The following is a 23,568-nucleotide window of genomic DNA, read 5'->3' as shown; positions in this document are numbered from 1 at the left end:
TATTAGGAAGTTGAAAGAGTTTCTAGTTAAGTAGGGCCCTCCTAAATTACGCAGTGTGTGTGTGTCTGTGTTTTATAATAAATAAACAAATACGTGTATATAAATATGTACATATATTTACACACACATCTATATGAGAGGGAGAGAGAAAGAATTGCAGTTATCGTATCTGACTCTTCATGACCCTATGGAATATACTGTCCATGGGGTTTTTGGTTGGGATTAAGTGACTTGCCCAAGGCCACCCAGAAACAATTTCTGAGGCCAGATTTAAACTCAGGTTCTCCTGACTCCAGGGTGGGAGCTCTATCCACTGTACCACCCAGCTGCCCCATCCATCGGCTTTTATTGGAAAAGATCCTGTAATTACCATTTCTTTCTCCAGGAGGTCAAGTGACTTGTCCAATGTCACACAACAGCTGTCACCTAGCTCAGAGACTATATAGACAAATACACATATAAACACACATGTATCCATGCATGTATGCATATACATTTGTGTGTCTATGCATAGATTTATTTGCATATTGTGCATGTTCATATGCATATACATAGGTATATACATACATATACAAACACATTTATTTCTCCAGTTTTGCTAACCCGGGACTAGATCTGTGATTTTACTGTAAACCAGCATAGCAGTAAATCAGGGACTTCCCTAGTGAAACTCTGTCTCCTAAAGAAGATCCACACCTGCTCTGCAAGAATCTTGAGAAGTTAAGTGGCTTCCTCTAAGTCACCCAGTCAATATATAGGAGAGATGGGACTTGAACCCATATATTTCTGGCTTTGAAACTACTCCTTTACCCAGTATTTCCTTCTATTAGTTTTACAGATGCAGTTAATAAAATATTATCAGTGCCAGAGTCAGTCTTCTACAATTATGCAGTGTGGAACCAGAGAGCAAAGAAGTTGTCTCCAACAAGAAAATACTCTCCCACCTACTTCATTCAAAGGAGAAATGCTGGAGGGAGTCTCTTCCTTCCCCTCCTCAGACCCCTGTTTCCTCATCTGTAAACAGAGTAGGAAGGATCAGATACCAACCCCTTTCAGCTCTAATTCCTATGATTCCTCTTCTCTGGACCTCAGTTTCCTTTTCTGTACAGAACTTCTCATTTTACAATAACAGATCAAACCTAAAGATTCTTCTGGGAGAAAAAGACACAGTGAATGAATGATATTCTGAAAGCAGAAAGGAGTTAGGGGAAAGGGCATAGCAGAATTCTTGGAGGATGGAGGTGCAGGTCAATAGAGGAATTTGGTCCAACCTGTGCTAGGTTCTTTGGGATTTAAAGACCATGACATCGAGGAATTCACAATTTATCATGCAATGGAGTGTCAGTTTTGCAGTGTGAGGATTTAAGTTTAAATGCTGCCTCTGCTTATTCCCTGTGTAACTTGAGTAAGCTACTCCCACTCTGCAACCTCCTATTTTCTCATCCAATAATAGAAAGGATGGACCATAAAATATTGGAGGTCCTTCCAGCTCAAATTCCTATGGTCCCTTTTCTCTGGGCCTCAGTTTCCTTTTCCTCCTGTGCAAAATGAGAAGACTGGCTGACTTCCAGAGAACTCTTGTTCTCAGTCTATGATCAGATCATCTTGTAGGGGCGACCAGACCTGCACACATGAAACCATTAAAATGAAATCCAGGGCAGCACAGATCCCAACGTGGTCTATAAATCACAAGAGCCGTGGGGATTCCTAGAAAGGCAAGATCAACAGGGGCTAGAGGAATGGGGATGGAGAGGTGGGGAGGGGCTTTCCCTCAGCCCAAAGCAGAGCAAAGCTACTCAAGGAACACACTTTGATCAGCTGTGCTGTGTTTATGGATATGGGCCCATGGCTTATCCCCAGGTCAATATTAACCAAATTATTATAATTACCCAGGGGCTGTTCTAAAAATTAGTCATAGCCAGCCCTGGTATATTGGGAACACCAAAACAGTGATTTTCTCAAATTGGCCATTCACATTCCCCACTAACTGTTCTCCCTAAAGGCTTTAGAAGTGAGCAGGAAACTCTCCAGAAACATTTCAGACTGTATCCAGACCATTACATTGAGTCTGGCCATCAAGCTTTTGGAACTGAGGGAAATTTTCTATGGGGTGGTATTTAAGAAATAAAAATATAACTTGAATCATTCATCCAGCAACAAAGTCATCTCCTTTTTTCCCAGTAAGAAGGCAATAATTTTTCAAAATCTACTTCAGTGTGGTCTCTCATCTTCCACAGAGTATTTCACTTACTCTATCTTCCTCCTTTTCTCTCTCCTTCAGATCTGGTGACTTCTTCCTGTAAGTAGATTTTTGCTTATTTCTTTCTCCTTTTTTTTAAAACCATGTCTTATATAATATCCATAACAGGGCATATTATTCAAAAATCAGTCATTTAATAGGTTGTACTAGCCCCTAACATTCCTGATCTACTAATGGTCAGTTCCTCAATTTTTCCTCAATAGGGACTATTAACATATCAATAAAAGACCCATTATTCAGTAAAATTTTCTCTCCTCAGACTAAAAAGGTTAGGGGGGGAAAAAAACACCACCGACCAATATATTTTGGGAGTGGATGGGAATCAAAGAACAAATACAAGCTTACAATCCTTTTGCCAAGCTTAAATAATACATGGTTTTCATGAGTTAACAGCCCCAGATGAAGGTAATAAACAGTAGTTAGGAAAACAAACCAGTTGGTTTACTAACCAGAATGGAAATGTTAACACAGGTGTGACATAATGGCTGACTGTTGTTGAATGTCAGCCAGTTGATAGACATTAGGTAAAGTATTCATCAAACTGAATTCAATAAACTTTATTAAGAATCTACAATGGGGCAGCTAGGTGGCACAGTGGATAGAGCACCTTGGAATCAGGAGGACCTGAGTTCAAAATCCTGCCTCAGACATTTAATTAATTACCTAGTTGTATGACCTTTGATAAGTCACTTAACCCCATTGCCTTGCCAAAGGAAAAAAAAAAGAAAAAAGCATCTACAATAAAAAGCATAGTGCTAGTCTAGGGATAATTAGAGAATACATTTCCTATCCTAAAAGAATTTATAATCTAGTAAGGAAGATAAGACAATATATTCAAAAAATAAAAGTTAGTGTATTAGAAGTAAAAAAGATATAAAAAGTAGTGAAAGAGATTCAAAGATGAAGAAAATGCCTCTAGTTAATAAGATTCAGGGAAAATTTCATGTGAAATCTGGTCCTTTTTAAAGAATAGACATGACAATAACCCCCAAAGCTCACACTTTCATATAGACCTTTATGGTTTGCAAAAATTCTTCTTAATACCAGCACTTGTGAGATAAATAATGGAATTGTCATTGTCATTTTATAGGCCAGTTAACTAAGTTACAGAGAGGTTAAGGGACTTCTAATTAAGAGCTCCCATTATTACCTGGAGCATTAAGGGTCCTCCTCAATGAGATCTCCAGTCACTCAAAAGAACTCTATCTAATAATCCACATTGGAAAAACAAAGTGAAAAGTATATTTTGCCCTCATTATGCTATTATGTTGGGTTAGCTCATTGAGTTAACTGATCAGTACATTTGCAATTATCATGAATCTGGTCAAAGAAAATGACCAGGCTAAGAAATGAATAGATCAGTCTGAATTAGAGGAAATTTGCTTTCCATTGGTGCAAGGTATGTACCTTTTTAAATATCAACATTTTGGGGCAGCTAGGTGGCACAGTGGATAAAGCACCGGCCCTGGAGTCAGGAGTACCTGGCTTCAAATCTGGTCTCAGACACTTAATAATTACCTAGCTGTGTGGCCTTGGGCAAGCCACTTAACCCCATTTGCCTTGCAAAAAAAACAAAAAAAAATCAACATTTACCTATATGCCTAGGAATCATTGAATCCCATGATCTTTGAAGAATCAAATTTGTGGATGACTTGAAGCATTTCAGTAAAGCTGTATGGTGATTGTAAACAAACTCTTGCAGGATTATCAGTAATCCATGGCTTGAACATGAGAAGTGGTACCATTAAGTGATCATTAAGGATGTAGATGACTATAAAAAGAGGCAGCAAGCCATGATGGATTCAGAATTGGCTTTGGAACCAGGAACCCTTGGGTTTAAGGTTACTGGCTGTGACCTTGGTCAGATTTTTAATTTCTCAAAACAGTTCCCTAAGATTTTAATTTGCAGAGAAGGCACCAATCTGTATTAGAAGAGGATATTTCCTCACTGCGAATTCCATACAGTAAGCATACAGTAAGCACTAAGTACCTACCTTGCACCAGACATCCTGTTAACTTGTGAAAACTTCAAGAATAAGATATAACAAAGGAGTTCTGCACAGATAACCACAATATAATAAAATATCTAAAGGAAAGTTTCTCTAGCTCTCCATAACCAAACATGCAAATCCTTAAAAAAAAAAAGATTTGGCTTGGACTTTTTTGGGGGGCTTTCTTTTTATGGAAAACAAAACTCACTATGACATCTAGATCTATTAAATGAAGTTCATTAAGTTAATTTTCATTTCTTTATGTAGAAGAAACTCCAAATTTGGATAAATACCAAACTCAACCTTCCTTGGGCAAGTCTAAAGTATCATGTATACAGTGGGATTCATGTTCAGCCTGCTAGGCCAGCCCAGAAAACAGGTCTGTTCTTCAGGGAAATAATGAAGTCAGTCAAATTGGTCTTTTGCAAGCTTTATCTCTGCCTTCTATACTTGTTTCTTTTCCCAGTCTCTCAGAACTCTCTGGCATCTTGCAATGTGCTTGCTTTGGCTGATATATTCTTCCAAATCTTGTTTATTCTTTAGAAATTCATGTCCTGGGTATCCTGAGACAGATGAGTGCTTTGAGGCTTCCTGCCTTTCCTACCTGTCCATCACACACAATGGAGAGGGAACAAAAAAGTCAAAGATCGGTCACTTTGATAGTGTTCAGGTTTCATTGCCCTGAAAAGGGGGAAAATTCCCCAAGCAAAACTAAAAACTTTTGCCAGGAAAAAGGGGCAGCAAAGACACTTCCAGAAAAATTCCACACTTGCCTACATTATAAACAAGGAATATATTCTTAGGTCATATCCTCTGGATTTCTTTGGGTTTTTGTTTTTTTGTTTCAGGATTTTTGCAAGGCAATGGGATTAAGTGGCTTGCCCAAGGCCACACAGCTAACTAATTATATTGTCTGAGGTCAGATCTGAACTCAGGTACTCCTGACTCCAGGGCCGGTGCTCTATCCACTACACCACCTAGCCACCCCCATAGCCTCTGTTTTTGAAAGTGGAAAGGATCAATCTTTCATTAAATGCTTTAGTATATTTGTAATCTCATGCATGTGGGTATCACTTCAACTGGGCAAATGGCAGTCTGGCCATTCTTGTGAAATTCTTGACCATGTCATTCTATAAATCCTCAATAATGAGGATCTATCTAGAGATTAAAGATTTTTATATGCTATAATATGCAATGGCATATTCATATAAATCAGACATCTCTCCATTGCCTTTTCTGTCACCTTCAATTTGGATTTTTCAGAGATCATGGAGTCCCTGATTCATAGATATAAGCTATCACTTGGAAAAAATACTGAAAGATAAAGAGTCTAAAAAATGGAATCTAAAAAAATGAAAGAGAGATAGACAGCCAGAGAGAGAGAGAGAGAGAGAGAGATGAGAAATGAATAGGATAGATGGGTATCTATATCAATAGATACACAGAGATAGTTAACTGATAAGTATCTATTATTATTTAAGCACTTAATAAATGTGTAGATTTGTTAATGGTGGGTCCCTATCCCTTTTTTCGGTCATAACATTGATGAGAACTTTTATGTCATTTCTTGTATTTAAGTCTTTTTAATATGCTATGGTATATTTGCACAAATCAAACATTTCTTCATTGTGTCACCTTTGTGTCACCTTAAATTTGAATTCTTCAGATGTCATGTGTTCCTGATTTAGAGACTTTACTGTCACTTGGAGAATGCAGGAGGTGAAGAGATGGGCATTCTATTCAAGGAGCTTCTTGAGATCATTCAAAGTCCCATAAAATCCTACTTCATCTGCAAAGTAGTTCAAATCTCTTCCTCCTGCTAAATTCTGGCCCCAACTTATTGTCAGTTTGCTGTACCTATTCAGGATATGTGAAATGGTGAACTTTCCGTCCATCTGCTTATCATAATCTAGGCAATATGCAATTTTTATCCTCTGGTTTTTCTTTTATATATTTCTAGGTCAATCTCTTTTAAGTGGCCATGGAGCTCACTGAGACAGTTTTATAATATTCTAGATTTTGAATTATTAGACTTCTATCCTAGGGCAACTAGGTGCTCAATGGATAGGGCACCAGACCTGGAATCAGGAGTCACCTTTGTAAGTTCAAATCCAACCTCAGATATTTAATGTGTGACCCCAAACATGTTAGTTAACCTTGTTTGCCTCAGCTTCCTCATGAGTAGAGAAAGAAATGGCAAACCATTCAAATGTCTTTGCCAAGAAAATCCCAAATGGTTCACAAAGAGTGGAACATAACTGAAAAACATGTATCTAGAGGAATTCACTATCTTTAAGGAATCATTCTCAATTATATGCAATAAGTATTTATTAGGGGACAACTAGGTGGCACAGTGGACAGAGCACTGGACCTGGAGTCAGGAGGACCTAAGACCATTACTTAGCTATGTGACCTTGGGCAAGTCACTTAACCCCACTGCCTTACAAATAAAAATAAATAAATGTATTTTAAGTATTTATTAAGCTCCTACAATATACTAGGAAATATAATTGCTTAGAATTATAAAGACAAAACTAATGCCATCCCTGCTCTAAAGGGGGTTTACATTATACTAGAGAAGACCCTGTGCAGAACCTCTTCCATAATAGTAATAAACACCTTAGATGAACATATTTCTCTCTGTTTTATGATTCATTTGATTAAGATAATCACAAGGTCATTGAAGAAATTTATCTCTGTGGTTCATCTATCCATGAATCTTCTATAATCTTAAGCCATAAATGGCAGACCTATTATTAAAGGTCCTTTAATTATATGTTTTGCTCTACTGAATCAAATGCCATTTTATCATTAACAAACAATGAACACATTTAAATTTTGTAGGCTCTATAGTTATATGGCTATGAAAGCATAATTTATTGTAGAAAATTATCCGCAGAAGGCTGCCTCTTCCCCGTCTCGTATTTTCAAGGATACTCTTGATGTGTACCAGGACCATTCTCATAGAGATTTTATAGAGATGAAAGGTAGTTATACGGGTTGGAAGTTGCTGATTTTATCTTGTGCATACACAGATTTTTGCATATTGTTTCCCCCATTAGACTATGAGCTCCTTTAAGTCAGGGACTATTTCTTATCCCTTTGTTTCCTCTGCCTTTAGCGCAGTGCCTGTTATCTATTAAGTGCTTAAATAAATACTTGTTGGCTTTTCAATTTAATTGTACTAGTCATTGTAAGAGATACATAGACAGCTTACTTGAATTATTTGTCTCCCAGGATTGTTGTGAGACTCAAATGAGATTCTTTTAAGAACTTTGTAACCTTAAAGTGCTTTTTAATGTAAGATTTTTTTTATTAATTGTCATGTTATTGATCATCTTCATTTTGCATCTGCTTCCCATCCCCAGGAGTTGAATGTTCTAAATATAAGAGGCACTTAATAAGTATTTGTTGAATGAACAATGAATAAATATTCTAATTCAGGTTGTTAATTGACTTGCCTATGACTTCAAGACCTCTTGGGGAGCTTTGACTAGACAATAATATGTCTGAAAATTTGGGCTTGAGAGGTTTGCAAGTTCAATAGTAGTCAACAGGAAAATATGTCAGTCAAGAAAACTAATTCAGACCTGAGGTACTGTAAGAGAAGCATTGCTTCTCAGAATAAGATGGTCATTCTGATGTCAGAGCACATCTAGAGTACTGTGCTCAGTTTTAAGCACCATGCCTTAGGAAGGACATCAGAAATCTATAAAGCATTCAGAGAAAGGCAAATAGGATGTTAAAGAGCCTAGAATTCCAGCTATTTGAAGATTCTTTGAAGGAACTTGGAGAAGGAAAGATTTAGGCAAGACGCAATAGGTCTTGCCAAGAATTTGAATAATTATCACACAGTATGGGGGTAGGGGGAGGAATAAGCATTTATTGGGTACCTCCTATGTACCAGGGGCAGGTAGATGGTAAAGTAGATAGAGTGATAGACCTGGAGTCAAGAAAACTCATCTTTCTGATTTCAAATCCAACCTCAGGTACTTCCTGGCTGTGTGACTCTGAGCAAGTCACTTAACCCTGTTGCCTCAGTTTCCTCATTTATCAAATGAGCTGGAAAAGAAAATGGCAGACCACTCTGGTATCTCTGCAAAAGAAAACTCAAAATGGAGTCACAAAAAGAGTCATACCCAATTGAAAAGAATAACTAAACAGAACGTGCCAGGCACTGTGCTATGTCCTTTATTGATATAGAGAAATTGGATTTTTTTTCCTGATAGAACCAGAAACACTGAGTGGAAGATGCAAAGAGACCGATTTGAGCTAGATGGAAGAAAATTTGCAAAGATGCAATTATCTATCTTGGGTGGTAGAGCCATCCCCTTCATTGGAAGTCTTCAAGCAGGAAGTTTTTTTTATCTATTAGGTTGTACAAGATAGTCATAAGAGGCCTTCTATTTTCCAAATTTTATGAATGTAGTTAGTTTTCTATCAAAATCCTTACAGGTGGTTTTAATTTAACCTTGGATTCTTCATCTAGTAGAAATCTGTCAGTTGCTTTCCCAGATCTTAGTGACACAGCCTAGTTCCCCAAGAACTAAGAAGTTCTCCCTTTTTCTTCTGACTTTGATGTAGCCTCTCTTTTATCATGTGAAAAAAAAGGCAAGGAAAATTACATAGGGACATAATTCCATTGGTCTGTGTGTGAAATGTATTTATCTTTTCTCAATCTAATCCAACAAACAATCTCCAAAAGAAGATATGTACATATGAAAGAGAGCTCATTAAAGGCAGATGTGATTAAAAAGTCAAATGAGCAGTATAGACATCACTACAAATGGAGTTCATTGAAAAGAGATTTTTGAGAGGGCAATGCTACCAAAATTATTTAAATGCCTAGAGGGAGACTAAGCATAAAGAATTATGAGAGAAATATGTTTCTAGTTCTGCTAGGATGACAGCATTTTATAACTCCAAGCACTCACCAAACAGATGACCAGTAGGGCCATCCTAGACAATTGCTTTTCCCCATTGTAATTTGTTTTTTAGGGCTGAGGAATTCACTCAGTTTATTTAGAATCACAGAGTCTAAGTGTGGGAAGAGACTTCAGATGATGTAACCCAAACCAATCTCCCTACCCTTTTCTTACCCCTCTGTATCAAAAGTTCCAAATAACTTCTTCCAGGCCTAGAGCTAACTTTAATGAATGCTAGATAGAGTTCATATTCTTTAATAGTGCCCTAGAACTAAAATTGAAAATTCTTCTTACTGTCAAAAATTTTTAAAAAAACTAAAGATGTTTTTTACCTAGTGCATTTGTTGTCATAGATTGTTATCTTCATTGTTATTATACTAGGGGCAGATGAAGAACTGGGTTTATAGAGTTATGATAGCTATGTGGCACAGTGGATAGAATGCCAGGCCTGGATGAGGAAGGCTCATCTTCCTGAGTTCAAATGTGACTTCAGAGACTTATTAGCTGGATGAGTCACTAAACCCTGTTTGTCTCAGTTTCCTCATCCATCAAATGAACTGGAGAGGGAAATGGCAAAACACTCCAGTATCTTTGCCAAGAAACTCACAAATGAGGTCAGACACAACTGAAAAGACCAAAGCAAGCTCACTCCAATGAGAGCTGAGAGTGACATCATGTTATTCTTGAACAGAGAGACTATCCTATACCCCGACCATCCCCAGCCTTGGGCAAACTGGACAAAAGAATCTAACTCCATGTAAACTAGATTGAGTGGAATTCACCTGAGATTCCTTATATGATTGGATGGGGTCTGACCAAGATGGAGAAGAGTTAATTCAGTGTCCTTCAAGAAGCTAAACTTTAAGATGAGGACTATAGAAAAAAGGAGAACTGTGGATCTCCCCAAATCATTGGTTATTAATAATCATTTCTCTCACTCCTCACAAGGACCTTTGGAGGTAGATGCCATTATTATCCCCCTTTTATAGTTGGGGACTCTGAGACAGCCAGAGGATAGTTACTGTGACCCAGGGTCACAAAGATAGTGTCTGAGATCATGTCTTCCTGATTCCAGGTCCAGTATTCTATCCACTATACACCATTTAGCTGCTTCAACTGGCACAATAACAATGAATTATATTCATGTACCACAGTATGTTCTACCACTTCCCAAAGAATGGACAGCCATTTGTGTGTGTGTGTGTGTGTGTGTGTGTGTGTGTGTGTGTGTGTGTTCTCTGACATTTTTAAAGGTATAGTTCTAGCTGTGGCATCATCTGGTCAAAGGGAATGGGCAGTTGAATGACTTTTTTAGATTGGGATGAATTTTAAAGACCAGAAGAGAGGGGATATGATAGGCAATAGGAAGAAACACTGAACACCATGGTTTTATTAAAGAGATATAGAATTCAGTACAGAAAAAGGCTAGGAATGGTTGCCTCAGGAACTGCTCTGTAGGATCTATGCCACAGGTTGTCCACCCCCAACTAAGAAGTGAGGATTGATTAGAGCTTCTTAAGGGAGGAGTAGGGAGTTAGTCATTTGATGTTTCAAAGTAGGAACCTGCTCCTGGGGATTTGCATTTTAGCAAGGATCAAAGACTTCTACAAAAAAGATAGAGCTCTGAAGTCAGAGGTACTTTAAATTATAGCATGTAGCAATGACTACAGTAATGCAAATGAGAAGAACAAAAAAAAAAATTCCTACACCAAATGCTTTGTAATTACAGTGACCGATCTTGACTCTACAAAAGAAATGAAGAAATCCACCTATGCAAATCTATGAACTTGTAATACTGTATACCAGAATAGATGTAGTCACCAAGTCAATAGGTTTTGACTAATTATTTTTCTTTTTCACAAGAGTGGACTGACTAGAAGAACAAAGTATGTACGGAAATGACTGTGATACTAAACCATGGTTAAGATTTTTTTTAAATACCATGTAGGAAGTAATCATTTATAAATTTATAATTTACAAATTAATTTATCAATAAACTATTTATGAATAAATTATTTCCAAATAAGACCAACCAACAGTGGGAAGGTAGATGACAAAGAAAAGGAAGGGAAAAAGAATAAGAGAAATAAAAGAAAGAAGAGAGAAGAGACCAAAGGTCTAATATATATGTGTGTATATATACATATATATGTATATATATATACATATATATATATATATGTATATATATATACAGAAGAGGTGGCTTCCTTGCATTGTAACTGAAAGAGTTCCAGGAAGGCCTTCCTATCCCCAATATCTTCCTTGCCAAAATGCTTGAAATCTCATTCCTTTGGGTTTATGATATTAATAAACAATTTATAACTATGCTTTATACACTTTCAGGTCCCAATAGTTCCACATTTTACTTTCTCATTTTGTTAAGCATTACTCCTTTGCCCTTTGGTTCTTTTAAAACATAAGCCACACATGCAGAAATATTTGTACATGTGTGTTGGGGGAGGGGCAGTGGGGAAATCCCTGTCACCTCCATATTAGCAAGTTTATCAAATGTCTTTCTTCCCTTAGAGAGGAAAGTTTAGGAAATCAAAAAGAATACTATGGGAATGCAGGAGAAAATACTGCTAAAGAAGAAAAATCAGGAAAGGGATGCTGGCATGAAGCTCTCAGGGTAAAAAAAAATATTGGTGATATAAGAGGCCTTGGTGATATCTAGCCCAAAGCAGTGAATTTACTTTAACCCAAAGCAGTGAATTCACTTGCCCCAGATGACATTAACTAGTAACAGACCCAGAAAGTAGTTGCTTTTAATCGTTGGAGAAAACTTTGGCACTTTCTATGTCTCCAATAATAAAAATGTCAACTATTCATAACAGATAAAAATAAGAAAACAATCATAGTATTACAAAGATGATAGATAGATAGATATAGAGAGATGATAGGATATTATATATGTATGAAATATATATACACATCCATATTATTCATTTTTCTGTGGGACAGAACCATTTTTCATAATCATTTTATTTTTTCTGAAATACAATTAACTTTTAGGATATGAAGTTTGAGGTGGTGAGTGTTTTTTAAAATCATTATACTTAGAAAAGCTTGAAATGAGAAAAGCTTTACAAGGCAAGAAAGGTCATTGACCAGAACATCCACATTTCAAGAGGTGAGATGATGGAGAAGGTTGTGTCTTTTATTACCTCAATTAAAATGTATAATCTCTTTTAAAAAGAAAAAGAAATAGAGTTCACTTGATTTGCTTCACAAAGTTGTTGCTGTTCAGCCATTTCAGTCATGTCTGACCCTTTATGGCCTGAGTTGAGGTTTTCTTGCTAAAGATACTGAAATCACTTGCCATTTCCCTCTCCAGCTCATTTAACAATTGGGGAAACTGAGGCAAACAGGGTTAAATGACTTGCCCAAGGTCACACAGCTAGTAAGTGCCTGAGGCCAGATTTGAACTCAAGAAGATGAGTCTTTCTGACTCTAGACCTGAAACTTTATGCATTTTAATTCCATTTAGATGTTCTAGTTATTGTAAGCTAACTCTGGGGAGCTAGTGGGGGAATAGTAGAAAGTCTACTGCATCAGGTGAAATAAGTAGGGAGAAACTATTACTCACTAAGTAAATACAAACCAAAAAACAGGTAGGAGAAAGAGGACTGAAATCCTACTTTCAAATCCTTGCTCTGTCACTTATTCCTTGTATGACTGTTGGTGAGTCATCTTTCTAGATCTCAATTCCCTATGCCATACAATGGGGGGATTTGCACTTGATGATCTTCCAACTCTAGCTCTAAGATTCTCTGACAAAAAAAACATTTTAAAGTCATACATTGTATGTGTGTGTGTGCATGTGTGTGTGTGTGTGGTGATAATGATGACAAGGAGGATGATGATGATGATCAATACTGGCCCACAGGAGGAAAGGAAACTAAGTACTACCTTTTTATGGTTGAAGAAATAGGGGACTAGGAGTGTAGAATGTTTCTACCTTAGTGCTGACTGATTTTTCTTGGCTATTTTTCTTTTCTTTTCTTTGTTTCAATACAAGACTGACTGAAGGTGTGGGTCCACACTTACTCCATAAAGAAGGGTATACTCAGAAAGGACTATGATATAAAGTGAAAAATAATCAATAAAACAAATAAATGAATAGATAGATGAATGAACAGATAAATAAAAAGTGAATAAATGAGTGAGTAGACATATAAATTGATAAACAAATGAAATGAGTGAATAAACAAATGGATTAATGGATGAATGAATGAATAAATAAATAAATTCATTGCACCAGCAGTTAGAACAACTCTCTCAGATTCCCACTAACTAGTTTTGTGATCTTAACTAAAACTACTTCTGGGTCTCATTTTCTCCGCAAGTAAAATGAAGGGACTCAGAAGGCTTCAATTGTACTTCTCACTTCTTGCATTTTATGACTCCATGATTCTATAAAAGAACTGTATTGAGTGGTGCATCAATAGCTTTCTTTATGACTACTCAGAGGCAATTTAACATGGTGGAAGGAACACTGGTTTTGGACTCATGAGCACTGAGTTCCAATACTAGCTCTGCCTCTCTGCCCTCAATCAGTGGATTTTGGATAAGTCCTATTACTGCTCCCTGTTCTCATCTGTAAAAGGAGAGTCATGGTCTACATGATTTCTAAGGGGTTTTTTTGAGCTATAAATCTGTGATCACAGGATGTACACTCCTAATTGAGAGATTAAGGATTAGTGAGAGCTGCTGAAGGGACATAGAGTCAGTTAGTCATCTGAGTCCACTGACTGAAGGATTTGGGATTAGGTAATTGAAGCACAGAATAAATAACCTCAGCTCTATTTCTCAAATAATTGAAAGCCTGCTAAAGGCAACTCATCAGGTCTGTATGAAATCAGCAGTAACATCTATGGAAAATAGAGAATAATATTAAAGATGGGCAGTATAGGATCAAGGATTGATCCAACAGGTTGGAGAATGGATGAGAATTGCAGATACCTCCCAAGAGAATTCAGAATGGAGTCTACTTAGGAGCTAAGGTATATAAAGTACTTCGTAAATTTTATAATGCTGTAGAAATATAAATTGTTGCTATTTTTATTATTCTGGTGACTTAGCATAGCATTTTCCCTCATATAAAATCCAATTCACATGCTTGTCATGGCATCACCTTCCTGATATTATGGTCTTCATCTAGAAAAAAAGAACAGTCATCATCATAACTGTGCTAGAAGCAATAGGGAGTCATAGAAGATGTTTGAGAAATAATGATATGGTTAATTAGATCTGTACCTTAAAAAGATTATTTTGGCAGTTTTGTGGGGGCTGGCTTGGAAGGGGAAAACTGGAGTAAAAGAAACTGATTAAAAGACTCCATGAGAGGTGCAGCTAAATTGAATAATGAGTGAGTGCTGGCCCTGGACTCAGGAGGACCTGAATTCAAATTCAGACTCAGACATTTACTAGCTGTGTGACTTGGACAAGTCACTTAATCCTAATTACCATACACTTAAACACCCACACCCACCCCACACACACATACAAAATGATTCCATGAAAGATGGTGAATTTAAAGGTCCTGAATCAGGTGGTAGTGATTTGAGTGGAGAAAGGGGAATTGATTGAGAGATGCTGTTGAGATAAAACTAAGAAGACAAAGTAGCTGATTGAAAGTATGGCAGAAAGGAGAAGGGGAAACCATCAAGAATGATTTCAAGTAAGAACCTGCTGACTGGAAGGATGTAGTAACTTTGATAGAAATACAACAGGTTTGGAAGAGGGATGGGTTTAGATGGGAACTTATATTTTGCTTATGGATGGACAGAATCAGAATCCAAATAGACCAGAGTGATAAACCAAATCTAAAAAGTTGAAAGAAGAGATAAATATAAAGGTACAAACTGCATTGCTACATTGCTAGGAGGAGGTATGGTTAGACAACTCTTCATGTGCAAAAAAGATCTGGGGAAGGGGGGAAATAAGGAGGGTAAACTCTGAAGTCAATAAAAGTCACTAGTTGGAGATGACTATTCAAAATCTTGGGGTGCATTAATAGAATCCTAGTATACAGAACAAGGGAGTTCACTATCCCCCCAGTCCTCTGGCTTACTGAGATAATTTGCCCAATTACCAGTGACAGTTTAGGAAAGACAACTGACAAGCTAGACATTGTTCAGATGAAGTCAACCTGAGGACCCTATCACATAAGGATTGACTTAAGTACTAGAGATATTTAACTTCTAAAAGAGAAGGTTTGGGGAGAGGTGGGCAGACAATGTGTCAGTTATTCTGAATATATTTGCAGGATTGACCTATTAGGAAGGGAATACATTTGTTCTTCTTGGCTTCCATCAATGTAGGTTACCAAATGAGCTAGAGCAATAAGGGGTCAACAGTCTGGACTTGGGAGAAGTGCAGACTCATTCAGCTTTGCCCCAAACAATGACTTTTCCACATCCCTATCAGTAACTAGAAGAGGTGCTAATATAGCTGGAAAAGGAAATGGTAAACCATTCCAGTATCTTTGTCAAAACCCTGGGTTTTCTTAACAAAGATACTGGAATGGTTTACCATTTCCTTTTCCAGTTCATTTTGTAGATGAGGAAAATGAGGCAAATAGGGTTAAGTGATTTGCCCAGGATTATCCAGCTAGAAAGTGTCTGAGTCCAGATTTGAACTCATAAAGATGAATCTTCCTGATTCCAGGTCTGGTTCCACATAGCTGTGGTGTTCAAACACAGAACTGACTGCTTTGGTAGGGGATGGGGTGGGGGGTGTTGGCAGATCCTCATGCAGATATTAGTTGACCAGAAGAATTGGTCAGAAGCATTAAAGAGAAGATTCTTACTAGGGTCTAGGTTGAACTAGAGGGTTTATGAGGTCCATTCTAATTTAGATTCTATGATTCTTAAAGCTTGTGATACTAATCCAATTCTCTTTGCATAAAGATGATCTTCCTCCCTTTTAGAGTTTCATTCCCTTACCTTAAGACTGGTGGCTCTTCAAATACAAATGTCTCCAGGGGGATGAACTCTTTCACTATTTTAGTCAATCACACCTTAGTGTGTCATAGGATCTGAAGCAGGTTTAGTAAAGAAATAAAAATGGGGGTAGTAGATGCCTGGGATCAAGAAGAGGCAAGCCATAGGAGATGAGGGAATAGTACCTGGTGTTTAGGAAATATACACCTTCCTAGTTTTGCCCTGTCTGACACCCAACAGATGGGAGGGAGGGCCCTTCTCAGGCCTGGGGCTCAGGAAAAAAAAAAAAAACCTCTGGAAGGCTTCTCAGATTATCCATCTGACCTCCTAATTTATCCCTCAGAGGATGGAACTGAGCAGAAAACACAGAGATGAGGGAGGAGGGTTGGCAGAGGGTGTGTGTGAGTGAGTGTGTGAGTGAGAGTGTGTGTTGTGTGTGTGTGTAAAGGAGATGGGAGTGGATTAATTTTTTAATTGTCCTGTTCATCTGTTCTCCCCAGATGGTATATATAGAATACTATTCTTTCATTCTACCCCAACACTCCTCCTCAACTATCCCTCCCACTTACACATAAGCATTACGATTCTATTAATCTTCTCAGAGCAAATCAAAACTCAAAACAAAGAAGCAAGTGTATCATCCAGTTAGGATCTTGCCTCTTTCTTTATTATGATACCTACAGACAAAAGTCACTAATGGAAAAGTCTTTCCCTTTTCATCATGACCGCTGCCATTCTTCTGACACATTTACTATCTTTGAGACCAAGCAAACCACTTAATTGCCCTGTTTCACATTTTCCATCTGTAAAATGGGAATAATAATAACTCTCCTTTAGAGAGTTCACAAAACACTTTCATCATAACAGTCCAGAAAGATAAGTAGTATATATTCTCCCCATTTTACAGATAAGAAAATAGACTAAGAGAAGGTTGACCAATTACAAAGGATTCAGTCAGGCCTCCTGACACTGAACCTAACACTCTCTCCAACAGCCCTACCCACTCCCCCACCCATACCCTTTAAGGCAGTTTTCCCTTTAGACTTCAATGAAGCAAAATAATGGTTTTCAAATAAACATCCAGAGAGGGCCTTCATTCCCTTCATAACCAAGGAAGTTTTTAGGAAGACACTCCAATTTTATTAGAATAATAGAGCTGGGAAGTACCCCTAAAATATCAACTAGTCCCATACTTTTTTTTTAAAAGAAAGCATCCATAGCAATAGCAACATTATGTGATGATCAAGTTTAATGAACTTCCCTCTTCTCAGTAATTCATTAATCAAAGACAAATGCAAAAGAATTATGATGGAATATGCCATCCATATTCATAGAAGGAACTATGGAGTTTGAATGCAGTTCAAAGCTTACTATTTTCATTTTTTAAATTTATATTTTTTCTTTCTAATGGATTTTCCCCCTTTGTTCTGATTCTTCTTTCATAGCTTAACTATATGAAAATATGTTTAACATAATTTTACAGGTATAACCTATGTCAGTTTATTTGCTGTCTTGGGGAGGAGAGAGGGAAAGGAAGGAAGAAAAAAATGTGAAACTCAAAATCTTGCAAAAATTGAATATTGAAAACTATTTTTATATAATTGGAAAAAATACAAAACAAAAAAAGAAAAGAAAATATCCAGAAGACTTTTGTCTTTGTATTCCCAGTACTTAGCACTTAGTAGGTATGTAAATTTTTAAAAATTGATTGATTGGTTATTTCAGTATCCTTCCTTAAATACTAAAGTTAAAGTGTTGTGGTGAAAGAGACAGTAAGCCAAAGACAGACACATACAGATGTCTAGGCACAAAGGCAGACACTGATGTAGACAGAAAGGCTCCTAGCTGGGCAGCACTTTAAGGTGTAGGCTAGAATTTGGCCTTCCAGATTAGAGTTCTTCCCCTTTTCCCCCCTCTTCCTTCTACCCTAGCCCTTTCTTTGAGATTTGAAACCCAAGACAGATGACTAGACTTGTCCCAGGTCACATAGCAAATAAATTGCAACTGGAACTGCAATCCAGGTCTCCTGGCTAATAGATCAGTGTTCTTTCCACCACTTCAAATCACATCTCTTTTGCCAGCTTAAGACTTTTGGATTTCAACTTTTCTCCAAAAACTGACTAGCGTTTCTAATCTGACTTTCCAAATTCAATAGGTTAAGCAATTAACTGTAGCATGGATATGCCTAGTGTTCCAAGACGTGGGAGGTAGTGGGTTCCAGGACCTCTCACTGGAGGTCTTCTTCAGGCAGAGACCAAATGGGGCAGTAGCATTGTAGAAGGGCAGTGGTGTAGAATCAGCTTCCATTGTTCCAAGTGCCTTTCTCACTGGCTCCCTTTCTTTACCTCCTCTATAGAAATCTTCCTTTGTTTCTATATAGCCCACCCAAGCATTTACCAGTGAGTTGCTTTCATCCTTGAAGATATCTATCATACTCAGAATACACCCCCAGAAAAATTGTGAAGGTTGGCAAAATTAATCTTAAGTGTCCCCATTCTGAGAACTTTACTCCTATCCAGAAACCTTTTTTTAATTCCCCTCCTCAATGAGAAAAACAACCGGTTCCAGGTTCCAAAGCATTTTGTAGATTTGTAACCACAACAAACTGTAGTTTGCAAGCCCTATCAAAATGCTTGCTTAACTTAACCCCATTTGCCTTGCAAAAATCCTAAAAAAAAAAAAAGTTTGCTTAAACTAGTTGGCCCGCAGATACAATTAGTTTAAAGTTGAGGTGTTTTGAAAAAAACAGCAGTTTTTACAAAAGGCATTTTTACAATAGTTCCCACCTAAATCTGGAGCTCACTCTAGCAGAAAATACTCATACTATCAGTGGGAAAAGTAGACAAGGATTAAGAAACATATTTGGAGGGACTCATGAGGAGGAAAGTTATATATTCAGGATACATTTGGGAGGGGCATCTCATGATTTCAACCTGGTAGACCACCAGTATGATCTGGTGATATCACTGTGCTCTCTCCTCTTGTCTCTGATAGACTTTGTTCCTATAGTAGATTAAGCCTGACTAGGCTTGATCTCCTGTTAGTTTACCTCCTAGAATGGAATGAAATGAGACATTCAAAGAGCATTCAATAGTCAATAAAGGAAAGTTTATTTAAACATATCTTTAAAAGGAGACTTTCCACTCCCATCTTTTCCTCTCCCTCTCAACTGTACTCATGTGGGGTTTCTTAGACTTCTCAGATAGAAATCATTTTTGGTCTTCCTTAGTATTTCCTGTATGTCCCACACACAGTTCTGGCCAAATAATAGGGGCTTAATAAATATTTATTGACTAATGATTTAGAATTGATTCTGTTCAGCAAGGAAAAGTGTACTAACTCATGCAGGCTTGGATTATTTATTTAATCTGAAGGGCCTTCTCCAATTAGACAGACTTACTTTGTGCCTCTAGATTAGAAAGCCACATCAAGATGTCTGAAAACACTGTATCAACAGCTTGTAGTCTATGCCAATCTAGTCGTGGGGATGTTTTTTAAATAAAGTTTTTAAGAAAAGAACTCAAACTACCTATTAGAGGAAGGAAATCCGGAATATTATAGTTCCTTCTCAGATCTCACATGATAACTACTAGGGAGTATTACACTGATCTTATGCCACATGTCTCCACTAAATTTGTTTCTGTAAGTGCTATCATGGCCATCATCAAGTTTACTTTGCTAGGCATGTGGTTATGGGGATTCTCTGTACTTCTACCTTTTTGACTTCAGCTAGAGTCATCTGCTGAGGTACTGACTCACTCAGGTGAAAAGAAGAGCAGACTCTCTATCATCTCTGTTTTAGTTTAAAGCCCAGAGATTTAAACTTTGATTATTTTTTGTGGGAGGTCCATTTTTTGGATTCACTTCTTAGCAAACTAACAAACTAGCAAAAATCCCAATAAGGAGAAGACAGTCTTTCAATTTCTAGAGCCTTAGGAATTTTTTTTCACTTCAGAAGGAAAGTTTTCATCTCTAGAAACCAACCTCTTTTAAAACACAGAAGAGCCAGTCAGCTAAGCAGTGCCCACAGATATTTAATTTGTCTTTGAAATTTATATACTTCTGATAGGAGAATCTATACCTTCATCTCAAGCCTCTATCTAGCCTAGAGTTAGAAAGACTTTATTATGCCAAACTAACTTTTGGGGGTTTTTTTTTGAAAGGCAGTAGGGTTAAGTGACTTGCCCAAGGTCACATAGCTAGGTAATTAGCTAGGTAATTAGGTGGGATTTGAACTCAGGTCCTCCTGACTCCAGGACCAGTGCCCTATCCACTGTGCCACCTAGCTGCCCCCCAACTAACTTTTGATTGTCAACTGTTTACCTTTCAGAAATGTTTCAGAAGTTACCTATTTAAAAAAAAATACCCTCATATTTTGAATCCCTCAATGTTTTGAGCCCTGAAATTCTTTTGATTGCCCACTTGAGTGGATAGTAGTAAAAGAACTAAATCCATTATTTAGAGCTCATTGTCTTCAAGCATTATCCTTCAACTTAATTTTCAGTTCCAAATTCCTGCCAGCAACAAGCCTTCCAGGCTATGAGCCTCCCTAAAGTTGCTTTAATTCTGATCTCCTGAATGGATAATGACAAGCTCTGGTCCTAAAAGTGTTTCAAACATCAGTCAGCAAGTTAAGCAGGGTGACTTTAAAACTTTTGAAATTCTATGTACTACTTACATTACTGATTCTAAATTCATTCCCCTCTTTATAGCATTCCCTAGAGCCCCTGACCAGACATAGAACACCAGATTAATGACAGATACCACAGTGGGAATGGGTGATTCTGATGGACAAATATTTGAGTTCTTAAACCAACACAGTAAGGTCACAAACATGATCCCTATCCTCATAGAGCTTAAAATCTAGTTAGGCAGATAAATCCAGTCCAGAAAAAATAATAGGGGCACCATTTAGAAAAGGATTAAAAGCGTGTGCTAATGAAAGTTGCACAGACTTTCAATGCTTCAAGAATTCAAATAAGGTTATTTTAGGTATGTGACAACCACTATGGGCCCCTCAATGGGCTCTCTGGTGTCATACTGTCCAACCCTTCAGTTTTACAGAGAAGCATCAGAATCGGAATATAAACCCAACTCCTTTGTCAGCAGAGCTAGTGTTCTTTCCACTAAACAACATTCTTCACCCCCCAAGACTAAGCTATATATTTATTTAGACTTTAGGGATAAGAGCCTCCATACTTGCATTCTTCTACAGACTATTCTCCTGACTTTCCCAGACTTTTTCCACAATGATGCACTTCTTCTGCTTCTCCCATCCCTACTTTATAGCTTCCTTTTATATATTATCTTCCTGTGTTAGAATGTAAACATCTTGAGGACAAGAACTATTTTCCTTTCTATGTATATTTGTATTCCCAATACTTAATGTCTTACACATAGAAAACATTTAATAAATTCTCGTTGATTAATTTACTGTCTGGTAGGGAGAGAGGAGAGGACTGCATTTCTACATTAGCAAAAAAAAAAAGAATTGGTTTCATAAAACACTGGGGAACCATACTTTCTCCATAGGCCTTGATAGATGCCTGCAGAATCATGCATACAACCACTCTAGAAAGCAGCCAAAGTCCCTTGGCCTCCTGTAAAAAGTTCATTCTTTTGATCTCTGAATGGTCCTCCTGTCCATCTTTTTCTTCACTGGAGCTATGCTGAGTGTGATGAGACTCCCCTCTGGCTAAGCGCAGATGTGGCAAAACAAAAAGATGCCTGGAATAATATTATCATTCAGGTCAAAACACTTCACCATGTTTAAACAATTACCTTTCATAATTAGCTACAATGGAAATGGAACAAACCCTTTGTGGTTTCAAAACACAGCGATAGCTCTATTTGGATGGAACGTAGTTGTCTGGGACAAGCTCAACCCTAGGAGTTTGTTTCTCCTTCTCTTTTCCCTTGCTCCTCACCCCGTAGACAAAAAGATAGAAAGACACACACACACACACACATACACACACACACACACAGAGTTCTCACAAGACATGACTTTACTACACTATACAATGCTATTAAAGCTCCATGTTCTATACTTACCATCATTCTTCCTTGGAAACAAATCTCTTTGTTGCTTATCTGTTTTCTTTTCAAGTAGCCTTCAGGGATGAATTCAGTACATTTCAATGAAAAGTAGAGACAGAAGGCCTGGATGAAAATGTGCTTCTATTTGTGTGACCTTAGTTAGGTACCATGTTTTCCCATGTATAAGATATACCTTAATTTGGGGACCCAAAATTTGAAAAAAAATATACATTACATAAAGTTATTGAACTCAAGTTTTATTCACCATGAAATTCAAGGACCTTCTGCTCATGGCTTTCAGGAATTTGGGGGGTAAGTCTGGTGCATATACACATGCTTAGTCTATTCTGTTTCATGAACCTGAAGCACCAATTGTTACCTCATTTGAAATCAGTCACTTCTTTTTTCATCAGCAATTCTTCTTGCCTCCTGGCTGAACCATATTTGTGGACACAGGAATTCCAATGACTCTTTGCTCTTCAATACATCTCTTCAAATCTCTCTCTAAATCAGGTCATTTGGTTAACTTGCCTCTCAAGGCCTTCTTCTGCTGTGGCATTTTTAGTAGGGTTTCTTCTTCCTGTAGCCAGTCTTGGATTTTTTTCTAAGTTGGAAGATGACCAAACGCATTCAGCAGCATGATTTCCATTCACTTTGGCAAATTGGATCACTTTGAACTTGGATTCAGCATTATACAAAAATCTTCGCTGAGACATTTTTGGGCAGAACATGGCAAAATGTAAATACTGCTAACAGATGTGGAAACAATGAGCGCAAAGACAAGTGCAAAATAGTGGAAAATGCAAGCAAAAAATCTATAACCACTGTATAAGACATTCCCAGTTTTTAGACTTCAAATTTTTCACAAAAGGGTGCATCTTATACATGAGGAAATATAGTAAGTCACTTATCCTTCCCAGGTCTCTGTGTTTTCATCTGCAAAATGAGGGGGCTGGATTAGTAGGTCTCTAAGATCTCTCCCAAGATCAGCTAAGTGAAACTGTGAATGGAAGCTGGACTTGGAGTCAGAAAGATCAAATTCAATCTCAGACAGTTAATAGATGTGTGAACCTGGCCAAGTCACTTAACTCTGTTTGCCTCAATTTCCTCATCTATAAAATGAACTGAAGAAGGAAATGGCAAACCACTCCAGTATCTTTGGCAAGAAAACCCCCAATAGAGCCATGACGAGTGTAACAGAGCATTTAACAAACTGTGTGACCTTAACTCTGTCAGTCAGTGATTCAGCAGGAACTTTTTCCTAAATACTCTAGCCACCCTCCCCACCCCACTCCCAGACTATAGGTTCTTGTCTTCCTTTAAGACAAGAAGGCCCTTTCCACTCAATAGTCAATAACAGGATTGCCTCATTTCAAAGCATCTTCAAAACTGCATTTCTCCAGAAG

This window comes from Macrotis lagotis, chromosome 4, assembly GCF_037893015.1.
Source record: "Macrotis lagotis isolate mMagLag1 chromosome 4, bilby.v1.9.chrom.fasta, whole genome shotgun sequence".
Taxonomy (NCBI): Eukaryota; Metazoa; Chordata; class Mammalia; order Peramelemorphia; family Peramelidae; genus Macrotis; species Macrotis lagotis.
The sequence above is the reverse complement of the archived record's forward strand: the minus strand, read 5'-3'. Positions refer to the sequence as shown.